General features: G+C 35.6%; 1 long non-coding RNA gene across 1 annotated transcript; it reads right to left on the reverse strand.

Moving 5' to 3' along the window:
• Positions 1-4775: 4775 nt before the first annotated feature.
• LOC121412516 lies at positions 4776-7123 on the reverse strand. The gene is made up of 3 exons (XR_005969628.1): positions 7084-7123; positions 5506-5630; positions 4776-5017 (listed from the first exon to the last, which is right to left on the reverse strand). It is a non-coding gene; the product is annotated as an uncharacterized LOC121412516 (long non-coding RNA).
• Between the last annotated feature and the right edge of the window lie 14469 nt (positions 7124-21592).

Genomic DNA, 21592 nt, shown 5'->3' on the forward strand with positions numbered 1-21592 from the left:
TTTCCCATATTGAAAGTTACTACGAGACTGACACCCTTATTAGAGTCTACAACAGACATGCTCTATTATTCAATCAACTTAGACTACAATATTTTAAGACATTATCTTTCTCTCCAATACCAGGTATGTATAAGTACAATTTTGTTATCATTAATATTGACTCTCGCTGTATTTTGAAATATTTTCTAATTTTGCCTGCGTTCCATATCACTGTTATAAATTTGTTGGATTAAATGCTCCCAAAATAAGGACAAGATTGCGCAAAAGAGCATCTAGGACCCCGACCGCAAGGTCTTTGCGCATATTTTTTTTCTAATTATCCACTTCACACTGGCCCTTTCAGGTTTACTTGGAGTCTAATCTGGCTCTTTGAAAGAAAAAAAGTTTGAAAACTCCTGAACTAGAGCATGTAAAGTGTCTCAAGATTAAACACATGAGGAATAATGTGATAAGTGGAATGAAAACCTGCTTGCAATAATTGATGTAACTGATTCTATTACTTACTTTTGAAAATTAAACAAATGTTTTTTAGTAACAGTACAACCAGATTTAACCATCCGGCATCGCAGATTCCAAGTAGAAAACGGTTACTAACATCTTCTGGTACGTGGCAGGGAGATTCGATACGTCACAATGGGCAGGTAAAAGCGGCTTGGTTTGTGTAAATACTTATATAGATACAAAGGGGAATAGAGAAAAGGGTGTATGGATTAGATTGCTTCCATCCATATCCGCAACCCTTTACTTATAACTAATTGATGAAGAAATTTAATTTTTAAAAAGTGGAAGATAAAGACAATTACCATGGCCATGTATTATGATGTGAGCTTGATTTTTAAAGCTAAAATAGAAGATTATGTTAAGCAACTAAGAGTTAACACCTGTGTGAAGAATAATCAGTCGGGACGCAGGTAAAGTATTCTATGTGAGGAATTACATGTACGTTTAAGTTAAGTAGTAATAAAGTAGTTTGGACTTTTCCCATTTTCAGATGTGCTGCAGTAGGTCCTTAAAAATGGTTTGTGGTATAAACTTGTATCGTAAAAAATCCAACATTCTATGATTATCAATAGAAAGGTTAAATTTGGTTGGTTTAGACCATCCTCGTAGGTGTCATACATTCAGTTGGTAATCTGAAGAATGACGAAATGTTACAATGTAAAATGCTTATCATTGACCATTTTACCACCAAACCATCATATCTTCATTTTCAATGTCTTTATCTGTATACGACGTCAGTTTTAATAGATGGAACGGGCGTTTGTCCACATTCGTGTGGGACCAAGAAACTCCCAATAGAGTAGAAAGCAGATTCCATTTTAACACATATTTTTGTTATGAATAATATTTTATTTTCTTCCTCTCTCAAATAAATAAGTTTGCAATAAAAATTCATATAAATCAAGATTCTGATCATGTATACAATACAAATAAATATATTAATATCAATAAGATTACAAATATTTTTAGAATTCTTACAAATAAGGCCTATTGCCCAATTTCTCTTCCATAACAATGTGAAAGAAGAGGGGGGGAACACATCAATAGACAAATAAAAAAAAATACTTTGTGAACGATGACTTTTTTCCATGAATAGAATAGAAAGAAACTCTTTTGCACATATTAATCGTACAAGAAAAAATAATAAAATATTTTAAAGGTTAATTAGAGGAAGGTTATTAGCCTAAAAGCGTCACTACACACTAACCTTACCCCCATACCCCCTCCCCCTCATCTCTCTCACCCAGACACTCACACGTACACCAATACACGATACATCCTGCTCTGGTAACACTATCTGTATTTGAACAAATAAACAAAACAAAATGAAGCAACCAAAACATCCATAGGAAAGGTGTGCATTGATTTGTTCCCATTTCCTTAAGTGTATCCCCAGCTTCCCCTTTTTAAACGCTATTTGATATTCCGTATCTCTATACTCTTTAACCAAATGTGTCACTTTCTATACGGTTGGCAATATTCCCTGTTTTATATAACTAAAAATAATATACTTAATTAAGAATACAATACAGTTTATTAAAGTTACTCTTTTAGTACTTCCAGATATCTCCATGACAATTGTTTTCTGTCACATTTTTTTAAAAACAAGTGCACACGTAGTTACCAATAATGCTTGTAGCATTTTCATTTATTTGAAAGCAAGATAAAAAAGCATTGTAGATTAAATGCCTTGCTCACGGGCATAGGTGCCGCGGCCGGGAATCGAACTCCAGGCTTTTCATGTATAGCTAGGCGCCTAAGACCACTCGGCCACGGCACCTCCTCACATCGCCATGTTACAACAGGGGGTGGAAACTCCGCTTCTGCATCCGGTCAGACATGGGGAAATTTTGGAAGGTCAAAAGTGCACACTGCTCCCATTTTTTGCGTACAAGGCTATGGACACCGCAACTTCATGGCACACCAGCGAAACAGAGGCGTGGTCATAAATTGGCCTGCGCGCACAGCGTAAAAATATGCAAATAAGCAAATTGTCACAAATTAGCATAATACGCGACGTGATTGAATATGAAATGTATAGAGCTGCGTCTTTGGTAAATTCATCTCATTGATCATTCCCCCTCAAGGTATTCAGTTGTTTATTCATCTTTTCTTGTTTACATATTTTTAATTCTTTCGCGATTATTACTACATCAATTAAGATATTTCCCTGGAAGACATTTTGGAAGCTTACAAGAGATCCATTAGTAGGATTGAACTTAGGGGTCTGCTTGCTCTATTCATCAGGTGTTCATCACTGCCCATTATTTTCATTACACATCATGAATAGCCACAAATATTTGTTTATTATTTTTTGGGGGTGGGGTACATACTTAAAATGATCTGAGCAAGAGAGCAATCAGGTCATTTTGTCTTTATTTTGATATTGAAATGAACAATCTGGTGCAAATCTTGTGAAGATTTTTTTTTAAGTCTGAGTTTGGAATGGGAGCCAAAGAGAGCCCAGTACCCCCCCCCCCATGTATTTGCTCTCATCAACGCTATCTTAAAGGTCACTTCCAAATAAAATAAAAATTTGTACCTGCCCACCCCCTATATTTCTCTATCAATTCCACCCCCCCCCCCCCTCTCTCTTCCACACACACACATCCCACATAATCATGCGAGCAAACAATTATTCTCATTTCATTTTTATTTCTATTCCACTTTTAAATCAAACTCATTCATGTCTTTAATTCGGCTGCACCTGAATGTCACAGTATGCCATGTTGCAATGGCTTTTATGGGCTATCTTGCCACGCATGTTATTTTGATACTAAATACCTGTTGTACTAGTATTATACCCATGGATACCCGACATACAGAATCAATCAATCAGTAGCACCATATAGAAGTAATCTTCAGTGCCATTTCATCACAACACAGTTTGGTAGCAATAACATTATCATCACATATCTTTCACGCAATATAAATTGGTGGATTAAGTAAATCACGAATATCAAGATTAGAAAGTAATATTTCAAATTAAAATGTTTATTAGTTAATAAATTTTTGAATACATGAAAAAAATATTTTTTCTCACCAAACACTCTAAAAAATGGAATGTTAAATCAACATTTAAAAGGTTGGAGGAGTGACAACCTTTTCCAAATGTTACATCCAACTTTGTATAAAGCTAAATCCAACATTTTAAGTGTTGGGTAGAACCATTTAAAGTGGTAAATGCAACATTTAGAAAATGTTGTCACTCCTCCAACCTTTCAAAATGTTGATTTAACATTCCATTTTTTAGAGTGAAGCATCAAATTACATCAGCAAAATGCCTATAATGGGTGCAACAGAAATTGCAAGGATATTACAAGAGAGGGGATGTATTTTTTGGTAAAATCTAGAGAAAAAAATATGAAAAAAATAAGTATGTATATTCACTTACATAGTTATTGATAAGCCTTACATAGTCAATATAAGGGGGCCATCAAGGATGCCATTAATAAAAAGATTATCAATATACCTCTCTCTCAAAGTCAGTTACTAAAATATCAAATTATTTTTTCAGCATTTGCTGACAAGAAATAGCATGCTAATCTAATCGGTGACACTTCATAAAAAAAAGGGAGCACATTTCTCTAAAGAGTGCCTTCCCAAATCTGCATATTGGTAAATCAGTAACAAAGTTGCTTATTGTCTATTGTTGTGAAGTGCTGCTAGAGCTGTGTTCTATTTCCAACAAATTCTTTTATTTGCAGAGCTAATCTAGTTCATTATACGGGACATCGACAATACAGTGTTACAAAAACAAAGAGATTAAAAAAACAATAGTGCAACTTTTCACTTCCCCCAGAAAATGAATTCAACAGCATTATGTCCAGCAATACATACAGGTTCTTGTTTCATAAGGACTTCAATTATGGTAAATTGGCCCCAAATGTAACTAGCAACTAGCATGGGAACCCCAATGTTGATCTGTTGCTTTAATGTTTCCATGGTAATTACCAGAATGGCAAAGCTAGAATAGTGGTTGGTCTTAATGAACTGGGGTCCAGGACTGAGAGTGATTTCTTCGCCCTCTGTCACCTTGTTTTTATTATGCACATTTTTTCAATGAAAATCCATTATTTCTTATCACCTTTTATATGTCTGTAGGTATGTATGTTACATAGCCCAGACCTCAGTAAAGGCCCATTCTGCATTGTTTAGATTACCAGAATACAACCTATCCCTTTCAAACTACTAATATTATTCAAAGTGCTTTCACTACTATAAGTACTACATGTAGATGATTAGAACATTAATAAAGGGGGGGGGGATAAGTGTGCCCTTTCGAAAAATATTTTAATCTTGTGTGAAACCTATGGACCTAAATATCTATACTCCAAATAATCTTTTTTTGTTCAACAGATGTGTAGTTAAAGCAACATTCAATATGTATCGACACATTTATTCAATTCATTAAATTTTTAAATCTGTAATTGCAATGAAGCAACTGCTTGTTATGAACCTGGCCTTCATATTTCTTCTTGATCTGCCCTGGTGATACTCAAACAGCCTGTGAAACCTGCATAGTAAACAAAAAGAAAAGGGAACAAAATGAGCTGCTGATATGAATTATTCTTACTCATCTAGTCCAGTTTATTTAGAAGTTTTTAACTTTTTATGAGCCCCTACTCTTCCATGCAATATTATTTTAAAAATGCACATGTAGTAACTTATGTTGCCAGATAAAAATCATAGATCACTATTATAGATCATTATTCATATAACTTTTTTTATTAAGTGTGAAAACCCATTCAAATATATATCGAAAGATTAATCTCAATATTTTGTCCTTTTTTATTTCTGTCTTCAGAGTAACTGAGTTTTAAAGTGATTTTATGTATGATTAATATAGCTAAGATACATGGACAATAAGTATGCAATGATGATAATGGAAATACTGGTGAATCTGAATCCAAAGAATATTGTCTCATCATGAAGCTTTACTTTATGGGATATAACATGATTCAGAAAAATAGGTTTTTTATATTTTTATGAAAACAAGCATACCTGGCAAGCTTTTAGATCAGATATCCTGTTACTCATCAGATTGTACCTCTTGGTGATGTGCAAATGGTATTTGACTTTGTACTTCTGAATAGGCTGGGACTGCTAAGAACTGGATCCCATTGGATCTGCAATTCAATATACATACAATACTTTACAGTTAACAATTTCAAAAGTAATAAACAAAATTCCTCTCTAAAACAATTTTTCAGAGTTTCCAGCTTTCACAATTCCCAACTAGAAAAAACCAGGTCTTGACCAAAAACTAAATGGTTCAAGCATACATGGCCTACTCTAGTGAGGTCTTATGTCAATCTTCAATATATATACACACCAAGCCAGCTTTGACAGATGTAAGATAATTATCATTTGTGTGATAATATGGCTCTCGTTCATTCATCAGTGCGAGTCAATCATTAATTTTTTTGCACTCGTCAATAAACATGTCTGATTTGAATCTCTACGTTAAGTGAGTTCCTCTTTAAGTTTAAGTTTGATTTTTATTTTAAAAAAGGGTTAGCTCACTTGCTGGCAGGTTTAAATGACCCTTTGCCTTTCACCACAAATAACATCAAGTGAGGACAATAAAGATAAATCAATCGGATCAGCCGCTCTCTCTGCTTAGCCTTATACTTAAACAATTCAAAATAGGGCACTATAAATTTTCTCAACCCTTCCAAAAAAACAATTGAGCAGTTTGAACCCTGACATAGAAATGTTGCCCCCCCCCCCCGAAAAAAAAAAGAATCATTAAACTCCTTTGCTAGGCTAATCATATTTTAGTCCAACGGTCCAGCCAGGAACTAAAATGAAATTAAAGTTAACTTAAAAAATCTTTGTAGAAAAAAAAGTCAAACCAGACAGATCTAGATTTTTTCTTTAAATCTATATCTACGATAACATATCCTAGGGGCTTACTTTTATTTAAAAAAAAGAAAAACGTTAACATCTGTCTCAAATCATTCCACGAGTGATGCATGGGCATGGCAAAATCTACCAATATCATTCCAAACAGATTCATCATTCAGTTCATTTAGATTTAATTTCATTTCATTTTAAATGCAGATAGTTATATTGAAATAGCGGTGTCGAAAAATCAGTACTCGGCCCATGGCCTATAACTTCAAATTTCAACTCGAGCTTGTTTGACACTTAATTTCCAAAACCTAATGACCTAGCCTACATCGGCAATTTCGCAGCCGGCTGGCACCGGCGATATCAAAGTCCGCATCCCGCTCTGGCTATATATTTGGCTTAATTTTGATGCAGCTTTGCCGTTAAACAAGTCCACATCTAACCCTGATATTTGACAATAAGAACTGAAATACAGATTTAATAAGGGCGGACATGAAGCATCCCAATTATCCAACTTAGTTCTGCGAAAAACTATATTATTTTCTGACAAAATATGTCAGTCAGATTTCAGACTTATTTGGGATCAGGACAGGAAAAAGAAATGGAAATATGGAAATTGTGGTTCGCGTTGTAAACTGCACATAAAGCCATGCATGCGACGCCGAACCCCAGCAAACACATTACAATTTCAACTAAGATCAAAGTAAGGAATTGAACTTAACTTACTTTTATTCCTATGGAATGTCATTAGATTGATATCAATGTTTCCTCCAAGATTTTCTGCTCCATTGAAGTTCACTCAGAAATCATGATTTCGAACACCAATTCTAAAAACAGATAATTAGACTTGCTATTGTATTTCAAAAAGTTGAATTTCGCAGAATCAAAAAGAACGACACTTCGCACAGATATCGTAGGGAATTGTGGGACGGAAAAAAATGTTTAATGCATGACGACATGAATAAAACATTAGCGTTTTATCCAATCATACAAGTGCATTATGCGTATTTTGACGTCATTACTCATGAATTAAACATTGACCTTCCAAAATCAACCTTCAAATTGGACAAATGGCAGCCATGTTTGTTATGTACAAAACCTATGGAAAATCAAAAACGCGCGAAAAGAGTTGCCTCTCTAGCTCCCTTCGGGAGCTTACGTATACGTAAGATCGTATCTCTGTGTGTTACAAATGGAATTACGCCATCTACGGCAGAGATATGGTAAAGTTTTGGGCTCACGCTCATAGACTCGTCTGTTAAGATGGTACTATTTAAGAAATCTTAAAAATAAAGTTGAAATTAGAGGGTCGAATGTTTACCACCATTGGATAGGATATACTTATATCTGACCTTCCATATCCGACCAGAAAAGGGTCCTGTAGCCAGCTCATTTGAAAAACAAGTCGCGATTTATCAGTTTATGAAGACAAGTATGACTGGATCATACTCATCAACTGAAACAGTAAAATAGCCCTAATTATTCCACCGGTCAAACAATAGTTCCAAATTCATTGATATATCTTCCCAATTTGGGCAAATAAAGTTGAGTAGTTTTCCTCCCTATTATCAGTGTAAGATGGTCAATCGTATTTATACACTTTTGTCAATCAGTAAGTCAAATTAAAAAAAGAATAGAATAGGTTGGGTCGGGTGAACATCTTTTGCCTTCCCGCTGTAATTAGGATCGTGGCACCTTATTGTTGATGTTGTTGTTTAGCTTATTTGCCTTGGCTGTAGTATAGTTCCAGACAATTTTACCTGAATTCTATGGTAAAGTTTGGACTTATACATTTTCTGCTGCTAAGGCTTTCACCTTAGGTTCAGGAGCTTTAAAACTCGCTCGCGGTAGAAATTTTTCAGTTCGCCCGAAATTTTGAAATAATGTTAAATTTCTCGTGAATGCTGGTGCATTTTTATTCGTTACTTGTTCGCACACATATGCGATATTTGTAAATCCTTTTTAAATCCTCAATCAATTAACGAAACTGCCGGATTACGTGAAAGCAGGGAATCTCGCCTAACATTTTGCGTGTACGTTCCATTATACCGTTAAAAATCAGGGAAGGGTGTCTAAAAAGAAATATCGTTTTTTAACAACTTACCCTACTTCACATTATTTCTTCCAAGAAATCTTATTGATCATTAAGATGAGCATTTTATTGTAACGTGTTCCGATTGAACACTGAACCATAGAAGAATAAACTGAATAGCACAACATTAACAGAGCTCAATATATCCAACGTTTTGCCACTGGTTCACAAAATGTATAAATCGCTAACAAGGATGATCACTGCAATGATTATTATACCAGTTTAGTCAATAATAAAGTAAAAAAACAATCTAGGTATCCTAAACTGAATAACATATATACGTATAGACATGGAATGTACTGCAAATATTAAAGAACGCATTATACATCCACATCTGTAATAAATCTTAAATAAATAAGTAACAATTATTATAGAAATAATCGTCATGATGTAGTAGATTTGAATCACATATTTAAATCAAAGAATATATTCATGAGCAGTGCGCGACAAACAAAATTATATATTATAAATTTATTATTGTAGGGATTCCTTGATCCGAGATGAAAATCTGTGATTTGGGCTGCCGTGGCGTAATATAATCCGCTTTTAGATAGCGCTTAGTAAATCTGAACGACGTCTCTAAGCGCTTAACATATAATTACCCTGGTCATCGGATCCTTGCATGCCCACATACAACATTTGCACCTTCTCCACTCCCTGGGGAGCATTTGGACAAGAGTTTCAAGACTCAAATGCTAGGCATACTACAGAGGCTTTCACATCCTACTGTGTACCAATTTAACACGAGGGAGAAGAGTGGCAAAAAGTGGATTGATGCCTTGCCAAAAGACGCTAGGTCATGGTGGGATTTGAACACACGATCCTTTGATTACAAGACGAGGGTTAAAACCGCAGCACCCACTCCTTCCCTTAAACGAATAAGTAAATAAATAACAATACAAAGGTAAGAAGAAAATGTATAAGTCAAAATTCAGAAAACAGTCTTAAGCGAACAAAACGATTTCTTTTAATAAAATCGAAAACCTAATTTGTGATTTGACAATATATTTGGACAATGATTTCCTATTTCACCTTCTTCCTTTGCTTTTTTTTGTTCTTTGAGCCGTTTGAGGCATCCCCCTTCCCTATATGCAGTATTTGGTACAATTACAATCGGTCAGATCAAAAATGAATCGCCTGAACTGTAGCAAAATATCTACTCATTAACATGCTCCAGATATCGCGAAAGTTGCACGATCCACGTATCAAAGTCATGAAAGTGGTCTAGCGAGTAAGACTCTCGTCTTTCAATCTGAGGGACCTGATTTTGACAGGCGTGCTTTCCTTCAGCGAGAAATTCACCCACATTGTGCTGCACTCATTCCAGGTGAGTAAATGGGCACTGGGAGGTAGTAATTCCTCAAAAAGCTATGCGCACCGGATTCGGTTGTTTTTGTTTGGCCGGGGTATATAGGAGCGCCATGAGCACCGACCGAACAAGAAGGATACGTGCGAAAAACAAATCCTATACCACTTTATCTGGCGGCTCAGTCATGTCAGTTGGGCAACTTACATTCTAAATAACTGAACGATTATCATGAACGCTTATCATAATTGTCTACCTGCCTATAACGCAGTTGATGGTAATATTTTTTTCATTTTCTTTAGTTTTTCGTGCATTTTTGGAAAAAGATAATATTAGAGATATGATGAAATGTAATGTCCTTATACAAAGCAAGTAATACGAACAAGTTGGGGATGTGGAAGAAGTTGAAGAAGCAGAAAATAGAATACGAAGAAAGAGAAAGGGGGAAAAGAAGTAGAAAGAATATAATAAGAAGAGTATGATGACGATGGTGATGGTGATGATGATGAAGGACGAGGGGGAGGAGAAGAAGAATTTAAAGGGAAAAAAAGAAACGGACTCTTAAGAATAAGGGAAAAAAGAAGGAAGCCATCATGATAACGACCTAAGTTTCAAGGGCCATAAATCACATGTCGACTTACAAAATCTACATACATACAACAACACATGGAAAGAAAAGAGGGGAAATAACTTGTATAAGTAATTAATAAGTGATATACATGTATGCAATGATAATGAGGCAGTTCATAATGCTAAAATTTAATCAACTTACCTAATACCTTTTATATCAGCATCAATATGTAGCTGTAACCATAGAACCTTCGTTTTACACGTCATTAGTTTTGTAGAAAAAATAATTTATCGAATACGTGGAAGAGACGCAGCGCACATGAACACGTTCATTTGCAATATGCATTGGATTTACAGATTGTTGTATGGCTGGAAATATTTGACATGCGCTGTAGTGCCATATTCATCATGTGACCACTGTGAATCCACCCCTATAAAAAAAAGTCAGGTAGGATCTGATACGTTGTTCTGTACTTGTCAAAGCAACCTCGTCTAAAGGGCGGAGGAGAAGACCAGTGGTGTAACAGGCGGGGGCAGGAGCAGGGGGGGGGCAAGCTGCCCCCCCTGGCGAATTTCACCGGGAAAATAAAGAAACGGTGAAAAAGAAAAGTGAGAGAAAGGGAAAGAAAGAAAGAAAGAAAGAAAGAAGGAAAGGAAGGAAGGAAGGAAAAGAGGAAAGGGAAAATGAAAGGGAAAGGGAAAAAGTGAAAAGAAAGGAACAAAAAGACAATACATGAATAGAGAAAAGAAAGCGGGAAAAGGAACGAAAGAACATTTGAGAAAGTACAAAATATCCTGAACTACTAATACATTTATGATCAGCAAATGAGGGATATAAAATCAAAAGATATGACTCAATGGCACAGGCAAGAATGGCGGGAAAATTGGAGAAAGACGCAAAAGGAAACGAGAAATTAAGGTAGAGCGAAAAGCTTAATTGAAAATTCAGAATATGAAGAAAATGGACAAGAAAAAAGAAAAGAAAAATAAATAAACAACACCACCAGGCTGCCGATGATTAAAGAATATAAAGAAAAGGAAGAGAGGTGGATGGCGTATATCATAAGCTTGCCATTTTTTTGTGGATTGATGGTCGCAATTAGGACCAAAAAATTCTTAGCCAAGGGCTGCTCATATCCCCTGTGTTAATCATAACCTATAAGTAAAGCTTTACGCCTGTTAGATTTACCGTAAAAAGGTCTTTCTTGGGCTAAATTTCCAAAAGTCTTATCAAATAATTAGAATTTAATTTCACAATCTTTTCATAAAAGGCCATTTTTTCTGGCTCGCTTCGCTCGCTGGCGTTTTTTTTTACAAATTCTTACCTCAATTCATTATGCTGTGCTGCCACAAAATATTTCGATTATTAATATTATCACCAACTTCTTTATTTTGTTTATTATCAGCAACTATTATTTCATTTATTATCAGCAACTGCGTTACGTGCTGTCTGTACCAGTGGTTTGATGAAATCATAAAAATAAAATGGCCTTCTGCAATGTTTACAAATATCACAGGGCTCCGTCCCTGACCATTGACGGCACCAATGAGGGAGGCACAGGGGCATTTTCCCCCCAGTGAGTCGCCCCCTCCCCCCAAATTTTGAAGAAAAAAATTGCAAAGTGCTCCAAAACAGCTTTTTGTTCTTTAGGTTTTGTAAATGTTTTCATCCATTCACTGTTAGCTACCAACATTATATGTCAACATCAATTTTTCATGTCATTATATAAAATTCAAAATTATATTGTGATGTTATATTACGACATATGTGATGAATTGTAAATAAATTCCTCGTTTAGAGGTACAAAAAATTGCTTAACTTTAAAATTTAATAACCTCGTTATTAGTAATCCGATTTTGATAAATTTTTCAGAATTTTGCTTTGTGAATTATACTCAATTCATTTAAATATAAATATGTCCAGCCTGGACCACCCCTTTTAACACAGCACTGCTGTATCCCAGTTTTATGTCGACTTACTTAGTGACATATAGGATCTTCCACTTCACCAACACTCTGAACCGGGTTGTAGGAGGTCAAACTCTATATTTATCTGAAATATAAAGAATCAATAAAAAAAAGCCCAATAAAAATTACTTTTATGATATTCTACAATCCATTTTCTACTAAAGAACATATATCTCATTTTGTAGCATCAAATATCGTCTAATTTGAGTCTCAAAGGAGGTAATTGTCCCACAATATGATTTTTTTTTCTCCTATTATTTAGTAATGATCCATATAGTATTATATATAGTATATGAATTATCATATATATTGAATCGATCCATTATTTACCATAATACACGAAATAGGTGTAAATTTCACCCTCCTCTGTGTCGAACTGAGCTAGCCAAATAAACATTTTTTTTTCATCAGGGCCCTATACTGTGGAACAATCTCTCTGTTAAACATCAGACAGCTAAGACATTAAAAGGTTTCAGCTTTAATTACAAACGACACTTACTTTACACCCAGCAACCCCTTTCTCTTGGCAAATAATCATAGCCTCTCTGTTTCTTTCCTCATTATTTCCTGTCCTGTCGTATGTCATATGGATGTATTTTTAGGATTATGTATATATTATAGTTGATGTATTATGTATTACATGTATGTATTACGTACTATGTGCGCTTATGAATGACATTTTGGGCCATCCAAACAAGCCTGATGAGCTTTCATTTGGTCCACTACTATTTTAAAACGTATTTGTATATTGTTTTGTATATTTCTTAATTTTGTGGAAATAAATGAAATGAAAATGAAAAACCTAATAACGAAAAACCATTACATAGAAGTTATCAAATCAAATATGCATATGGGGCGCGTTGATGCATTTTGAAAATGTTTTGTCAAAGTTAAAATGTCGTCTAGAAGATCCATTCTTGTTTAAAGGTCAAGTCCACCCCAGAAAATTGTTGATTTGAATCGATAGGGAAAAAATCAAACAAACATAACGCTGCAAATTTCTTCGAAATCGGATGTAAAACTATGACAGAAAATTATGACATTTTTAAGTTTCGCTTATTTTTCACAAAACAGTGATATGCACAACTCGGCGATATGCAAATGAGAGAGTCGATGATGTCCATCACTCACCTTTTCTTTTTTTTTTATTGTTTGAATAATACAATATTTCCATATTTACAAATTTGACAATAAGGACCAACTTAACTTAACTTTAAACTGTTAAAATAATGGTAATTCCACATGTTCAGGGAGAAATAAAACTTTCTTTCACTTTACAGGGAGGAGAAAATTATGTTATTTCATATAATAAAATACAAAAGAAATAGTGAGTGGGTGACGTCATCAGTCTGCCAATTTGAATACCGACCTGGGGCCCGTTGCATAAAACTTTTTACCTGAGAAAACTCAGGTTGTTTTTACAGGAGTTTTGGCCTGTGCTAAAGTCAATGGCGGAAATCAGACTAACCTTAATTTTCAGTTTTTACCAGAGTTTTCTCAGGTAAAAAGTTTTATGCAACAGGCTTCTGGGGGTGTTTCACAAAGATTTAAGTATGACTTAGAGTCGCACTTAAATGCCTAGTTGCGTACAGTATGAAAGGCATGACCGCATTGGTCAGATAGTGTCATGAGGACGCGCACTACCGCGTATCTATCAATAAGATTGGTCGTTGCATATCATGTACGCGTCGGCATTTAAGTAAATCTTTGTGAAACACCCCCAGGATGTGCTTAGTGAAATTAAGCGAAACTTTAAAATGTCATAACTTTCTTATTTTACCTCCGATTTTGATTAAATTTTCACTGTTTTGCTAGTTGGATTTTTCCCTTTTTGTTGGGGTGGATTTGTCCTTCAAATCTTTACCACTAATAAACCTAATAAAAAATCGCTATGCATGCGAGCTGGGGGTTAATTGTTTGGACCAGAAGAGGGACTATAAAGACCCCTGTTTAGGCCCTTTCTTTTAACATTTTCGGATGAACAAACCTCATTTCATTTTCAGACTACCGAACATTCGGGATTACGAACCTCATTTCGTTTTCAGACTACCGAACATTCGGGATTACGAACCTTTTTTTGTTTTCGAAATTACAAACCTTCGAAATTACGAACCTTCGGAATAACGAATCGTCGGAAATAAGAACGAATGCGGTGCAACAGGGTGTAAAACCTAACAAAACAAATGAATTCACGGATTGATTGATTTACGGATTAACTACAGGATCGACGTCGCGCTCCGTTAAGAGGAACCCCATCATTCTTCCAGCGCCCCCCCCCCCTCCCTCACTTCTCGGTTTTGCCTAAAATATGCTTTAAGACTTGTTGTCATGTAACATTCATGAGAATGTTTTTTTATTAACATTAAAATTAGATTGACAGAGTTTCCATCTTATGTTTCGCCTTTAACCTTTATTTTTGAGAGGCCATCGACTAGATCATTTCATGATCAAGTAGTCTGCAGTCATCTGCTATTTCGTTTTCTGTGACGAGCCATGTAGACGTACGAGATTAAGGAACTTTGGGAGCACGGCGCATGCGCGAAGTAATACGTGACGAGCCTTCTCCTTCACTGCCCAAATCTGTGACTCGTATTTGAGGGTTTTGACGTTCGGTGTCATAGTGCTCGAACGAGCTCTAGTTCGTAAATAATGACGTCATTCAAGCTTAGCAAAAATGAATGAAGCAGCATCAACATTCGAGTTTCGCTAATTTAGCAGGGCTAGTAAACTGCAAATTACTGCTTGTTACCAGTTTTTCTATTACATTTAGTGTGTCCTGTTTTCAGACACAACATATCCGATAGGTAATTGATGTTCTATTTCCAAACAACTGTGCTTTTTCTGCTTTTTGCGCAAGAGTGCAAATGTTGCACACACAGTCGCCCCACTGGTTCGTAGCGTGATGCTATACGTCTGATTCTCCGGTAGTCCACCTCCTGGGGGCCATTTCATAAAGCTGTTCGTAAGATAAGAGCGACTTTAAGAACGACTGGTGAACCTTTCTTATGCCCTTAACCATCGCTAATGTATATACCATTTACCACAAGAAAGGATCACCAGTCGTTCTTAAAGTCGCTCTTAACATACGAACAGCTTTATGAAACACCCACCAGGACTGTTGTTATTTTGTACGACACGACTACCCAGCACACTACAACTCCATAACAGTACACGCATACACACACCCTGAATAGTCATTTTTTTTTCGGGAAAGTGAATCACTGGGGTAAGTGAATCAGTGGAGGGCGCGGGCCCGGGCGTGTGTGTGTTGGTTATGGTTTGCCCAATCAGTAAAAATTGTCCAGGACGTGGACTAATTCTCCGGCCGACCATCGGCCCACGGACCGCTCGCTATCACGCTGGTATAGCCTTTGGCCTGGTACGGGTACGTCGACTTAAATCAAAACTGTTTTCATCAATGTACGAACGTGATACTGAACGAGCGATGTCACCACTTCCGGTGAACTAGGAATACGTTGCAGTCGCAGACAATCGAAAGCTTACTATTATAGACAATTCGTCTTACATCAGTCTGTCTAATATTAATTAGGTTCTTATCTTTTGGTTTTATTACCATTTAGTCTAAAGTCGATGAAACGTTATGATTATTTATTTAAGTGTGAATTTTAGCACTTTCGATATCTTGTGCGTGTGTGTTTGTAAATAGTTTCCATTTTAGTTTACCATTTTGACCTTACAGTAGAACTTCTGTCTCTCTCTCTCTCTCTCTTGTATTCTGTAGATTGGTATATAATATATTTTAAGTTATTAATCACGTTAAATATGACCAGCGCTCCGCTTAAAGGCTTTGCCTTTAAATGGGTCCTAAATCCATTTCGATTATGCTACAGTGTGTATATATATTTGATTATATTCATATAATGTTTGTTGGTTTTGAATAAATAAACCTGACAGACAACCGATAGTATCGAAGGCCTTGGAGAGGTAAAAAATGTCTTAAGTGTATGTTAGGATCATTAGAAGCGGATGCGACATGAATAACAATTTGCATAATTGCACGAACTGTGTAATGTTTTTATTTGTTAACTGAAACCGAATTGCGAATTTGCAATAATATTGTAGCTCGCTAAAATGTCATGATACGATCATTATCATTTGTTTTAGAAAGTTGTCAACATTAGTGATATTGGCCTATGATTAATCGATTCTGGAGGATCACTTTTTTAATCAAAATTAACATTTCATTTCTTCAGCTTACTCCTTGATTAAGATTAAATTGAAAATAATTCTGCAACTACGTCCATGATATGTTTCAATAAGAAAATTGTAGCTTCCTTGTGTCCATACTTCGATTGTTTTTCATACTTTACAATACATTTACGTAAGGCATGTAAGGTGTGTGATGGATTAGCTGGGTTGCAAAAAGGAATTAAAATCTAAATTCTTCAAAAATAATTAAATATTTTGTCATCACTTAGATTTTTTATGATCAAATTTGTTTCGATTTTCAAGTATTTAAGCGATGTGATGTTGGTTCAATTTGATGTATAATCTTGTTTCACTCACAGATTTGAGTTATATCTTTGCTTAGACTTCTTCTATTCAATGCATTATTCATTTTTCCGCCTGTTTCTGTATTATGTTGGAACTCTTTTTTTCAAACTGAGCGCCATAATGACTCTTTGTTCTTAAAATCTTAAGATTACACCAAAGAAAAGATGGTAAAAATATGTCGTTCGGGTTCAAAAATTATAAGTGTGTAATAGTCTGCATTGAATGACAAATACCAAGTCCTACCATCGATATGTCACTTTGAGATGAGTTAACTAAATGTAAAAAAAATGGTAATCCACAACCCTACTATACGGTCGGAGGTAAGGAGTACCTTAGTGTTCCTGATTCTCCTAAATCAAATTGTCTTCCGCTATACCTAGGGAAGATCCAGCTCTTATCAATGGAAGGGAATTGAAAATTATATATTTTCATCCATTTTCCTCGCTGGTCCGCCTACATTTTTTATTTTAGTTGTGGATATTTTGAGTGGCTTGTGTACTATTAACTATTTTTTTGTATTTTTTTGCGAATCGTGGGCCAATTTTTGTTATGATACTATCTACAAAGGGACCTGTTCATGCTGTTTGCAGGAATTATCTCAATAATGCGGACTCGAAGGGCAGCTTGAATATTTTATCGATTTCGACCTGAAGGCCGGACATTCCAAGCACGATCGGAAGGATGAATTGGATGGGTATAAATAAAAAAAAAAAAGATTCGAAAATTTTGTTTTTCAAAAAAACAAAAAGGACATTCTAAACATTTTTCGAAATCATGAACAATATGCGTATCAAACTACATGTAAACAATTTAGACGACCGCAAAACCGCGAGCTGAATTTTTTATTATACTGACCTGAAAAGGACTGCTAATGATTGTTTACAGTAAATCATGAATATACATCTCACCTATCGAAGATGTAAAACACAATTAAGAGAGTGCGAAGACCGAACTATTTTTCGAAGACTTATACCTTTCAAACAATACGTTGGAAACAATAAAACCGTTAATAGGATGGATAAATGATGCTGAAAACGGGCATCCTAATCAGATTATTCGTAGATTTGCAATCATAAATAGAGAATTGTTGTTCGCTATTTCTCTTTCAATGGTCAAGTCGGTGTAATTCCCTTGTTAGGGTGTTAAACATATCTGTTACAATATCATTATTTAATAATTTATTTTATTTTTTATTTATTTAATCACGGTTAAAAAGCCTGCTTTCAGCTAGAAGCTGCTTTTCAGCAAGGCCGTGGACAAATGATAATCCCGACCTTTCGTTTGAGGACGCGTACGCTTATTTAGAACGGTAGTTCATTTTGGGAGAGACTTTTGGGCCGGTCGTCATGGTCGTAAAACTCCGTCCTGTAATGCAAATTGTGTGACATGGGATTTTTTGTTCGTTTCGCATCTGGAACGGAAACATTCAATTTGCGTTTCGTGTGCAAAATTCTGGTTGCTACTATGGTAACAGCGATATATCTGATTTAGGACGACTTTCCAAATCCAAATTTGCTTCCTCCCAGAGCTCGAGAGGCCGCCCGGGGGACCCACTTCCATTGAATGGTGGATACCAGGCGCGACCATACGTAAAAAGGGAAAGAGTGGGTATACATATAGTATATATATGTAGCGTTATGAGGGTGTGAGAAACAATAATTAAAATACTGAAAAGGGATATATTTCCACTACTTGTAGGGTGTCACAACTTGTTGAGAGATGCATTTTCATAATCTGGAAAAGACCTTCCCTTGTTTAGGGTACTTTTCGAAACCCCATGGTCGCGCCTGGTACCCACTCATCAATGGAAGTGTACCCCCGGCAAACCCCCCATTTCTGCGGAAAAGTAAAACATACTGCCCATCACATTGTGTGCTAGAGGCATATCGTTTATGTAGAAGGTGCTGGCAAAAGAAAAAAAACTCCGCAAATTTAGACGGTTTATGACCTGTTGCATGCTGTGTACATGTCAATGCATGGGAAATGATTCGGCTTGAGAGGTGATCTGACTCATGGAATCAATTGCCAGTGATCCACAAATAATGCACATTAAATGCAATATCGATTCGATGGACTGTAATGATCTATATCTAAACCTTAATTCGGTAAGTTTTTCCTTACTCAATATGTACTCGATTTGTTTGAAAAACCACTTTCTTATCCATGTCATAATCTACATTTCGCGTGTCTCCAGCCAGCTGGAGTCATAGCCATGATACAGGTACAGTCCCGCCGCGAGCTTCGGCAGGCAAATGACATGGCATGGCATGCTGGTATCGTATGAAAGAGCTTTGCACACGAAAAGCAAGATCTATAGGGCCTGTAACACAAAGCTTGGCAATGATTGTAAAACAGTTTTCTACGTTTGATTGTATTGACTGTAATGTATAATCAATCTAGAAATTCGAGTCTATGATTAATCGTTAACTTTTGAGTTACCCGACTCTAATCTCGCGTTGTAGAGATTTGCGAAAGGTGCCTAATAACAAATAATATCAACATAAAACAAGCATACAAAAATAAAAACGAAAAACAAAAATATATCAAAGCATAGGTAAAATACAATTGGCAAAAGTAAAATTGGAGTAAACAAAAATGAAAAATAAATAGACGAAAATAATATACAAAGTTATGTCAAAATTAAACATAAAAAATGAAGATATATAATGCGGTATCATCAAGGGTGAATCGGGGTGGAGAATTAAATTAAGAAAGTGATATGAGACGTGCAAATGTAGCCGGGTTTTTTTCTAATCGGGTTGTTGCGGGTAAGTTATTGAATAATTTAGAAGCTGAATAAATGGGACTGTTCTTTAGATAATTAGAATGAGGCTTCGGTAATTGAATTTGTCGGTCTATGTTTCTTAAAAGATATTCTCGTGATTTAAGTGTGATTCGAGAACAAAGGATAGATGGAGCTAGATTATTGACCAATTTAAAAATGGTGAAAATTGACTGATTGTTCCATCTCTTGTTGAGTTGATCAACCTTTAAAATGGCATATACATTCGCTTTACTAAATCTACTGTTTACTTCTAAGACAGATTTCAGTGCCCTGTTTTGTAGAACTTGGAGACGATTTAGTTGGCTTTTATTGCCATTTCTCCAGATTGTACAACAATAGTCAAATATCGGTTGGATTAAAGCCTTATACAACATAAGAGCTGTGTTTTGGGGTATATAACATCGAATGCGTTTTAAAGAATAAAATGTCTGTAAAACTTTCTTCCGAACACTGTCAATTTGGGGGGTCCAGGTTAGGGAGCTGTCTATTATTACACCAAGATATTTACATTGGCTTACCCTTTGCAATTCGTAATTTTGCATTTGTATTTTTATATTATCAAATAGACGGAGTTTTGCTTTAGATCCTAATAACATGAATTGACACTTATCGATGTTAATTAATAGTTCATTATTAGAAAACCATTTAGAAATTAACTTCAAATCTCTATTAATAGTCATTTCTAAATTTCTGGGCTTTCTAGATGCAAAGTAAATGCATGTGTCGTCTGCATATAAAGAGAGGGAGCATTGTTCTACAGATCTGACCAAATCATTTAGAGTGATTATAAAGAGGAGGGGGCCTAGGATACTCCCCTGAGGCACTCCGCTTTCAACAGTACGAAAACCTGACATATTACCATTGACAACCGTTGATTGCTGCCTACCATAGAAATAATTGCGAAAACATTTTACTGCATCCTGATCAAATCCAAAGTAAAATAATTTCTTTAACAGTAATTCAGACGATATTAAATCAAATGCCTTCTCCAGGTCTATAGTGACCATAGCAATAACGTAACCTTGATCAATTTTGTTAGCAAAATCATCAGTAATATTTAACAAGGCAGTGGTTGTTGAGTGGCCTGGACGAAAACCATGCTGGCATGGATCAAGCAAACTATTGTTTGACAGGTAGTTATACACTTGATTAAACACAATCTTTTCTAAGACTTTAGACAAAACCGGGAGTACTGAGATTGGTCTATAGTTTGACGGATTAGTATTGTCACCACTTTTGAAGATTGGCGTTACACGAGCCCTTTTCCATGCATCAGGAATCCTCCCTGTGGACAGAGAAGTATTGACAATATGTGTCAATGGCGTAATGATGTAGTCAATACCTTCTTTAATTACATGTGCTGGAATTTGATCCAGGCCAGTGGCCTTATTACTTGCAATTTCATTGATGTGTTTTTTAACATCTCGACTTGAGATCGGCTTAAAACTGAAAGTGGTTGATGCTTTGTTTAAGTATTGATCCATATTGTCTTCGAAGGTAAACCTTTCTTTGCGTTTAGCTGCCAGGTCAACGAAGTGATCATTTAAGCGTGTGGCAATTTCCTTAAATCCCAAAATATCTTTACCATTAAAAGACAGTTTCTGAATTAACTTCTTGTGTTTTTTATTAGGAAGCATACATCGTAAAGATTTCCACATAGCAGAACAATTCCCTTTGTTGATCAAGATTATCTCTGAAATATATTGCTTTTTTGCCTTTCGTATCATATCTGTGACAGTATTTCTAAGTTTTCTGTATAATATCCAGTCACTGTCAGATTTCGAAGATTTAGCACGGTTTTTTATTTCATTCCTTTCCTTTATCTTGGTCAATATGTCACTATTTATCCATGGAGTTTCTTTTTGTCGCACTCTTTTTTTCCTAAGAGGTGCGTGTTTATTCAAAACTGAACAAAATTTACTGGACCAAATTTCATAGGCAATATTAGCGTCTGTTTCAGAAAGAACATCTTGCCAACATACATCGCTTAAAATCGCTT

Source organism: Lytechinus variegatus, chromosome 4, assembly GCF_018143015.1.
Source record: "Lytechinus variegatus isolate NC3 chromosome 4, Lvar_3.0, whole genome shotgun sequence".
NCBI lineage: Eukaryota > Metazoa > Echinodermata > Echinoidea > Temnopleuroida > Toxopneustidae > Lytechinus > Lytechinus variegatus.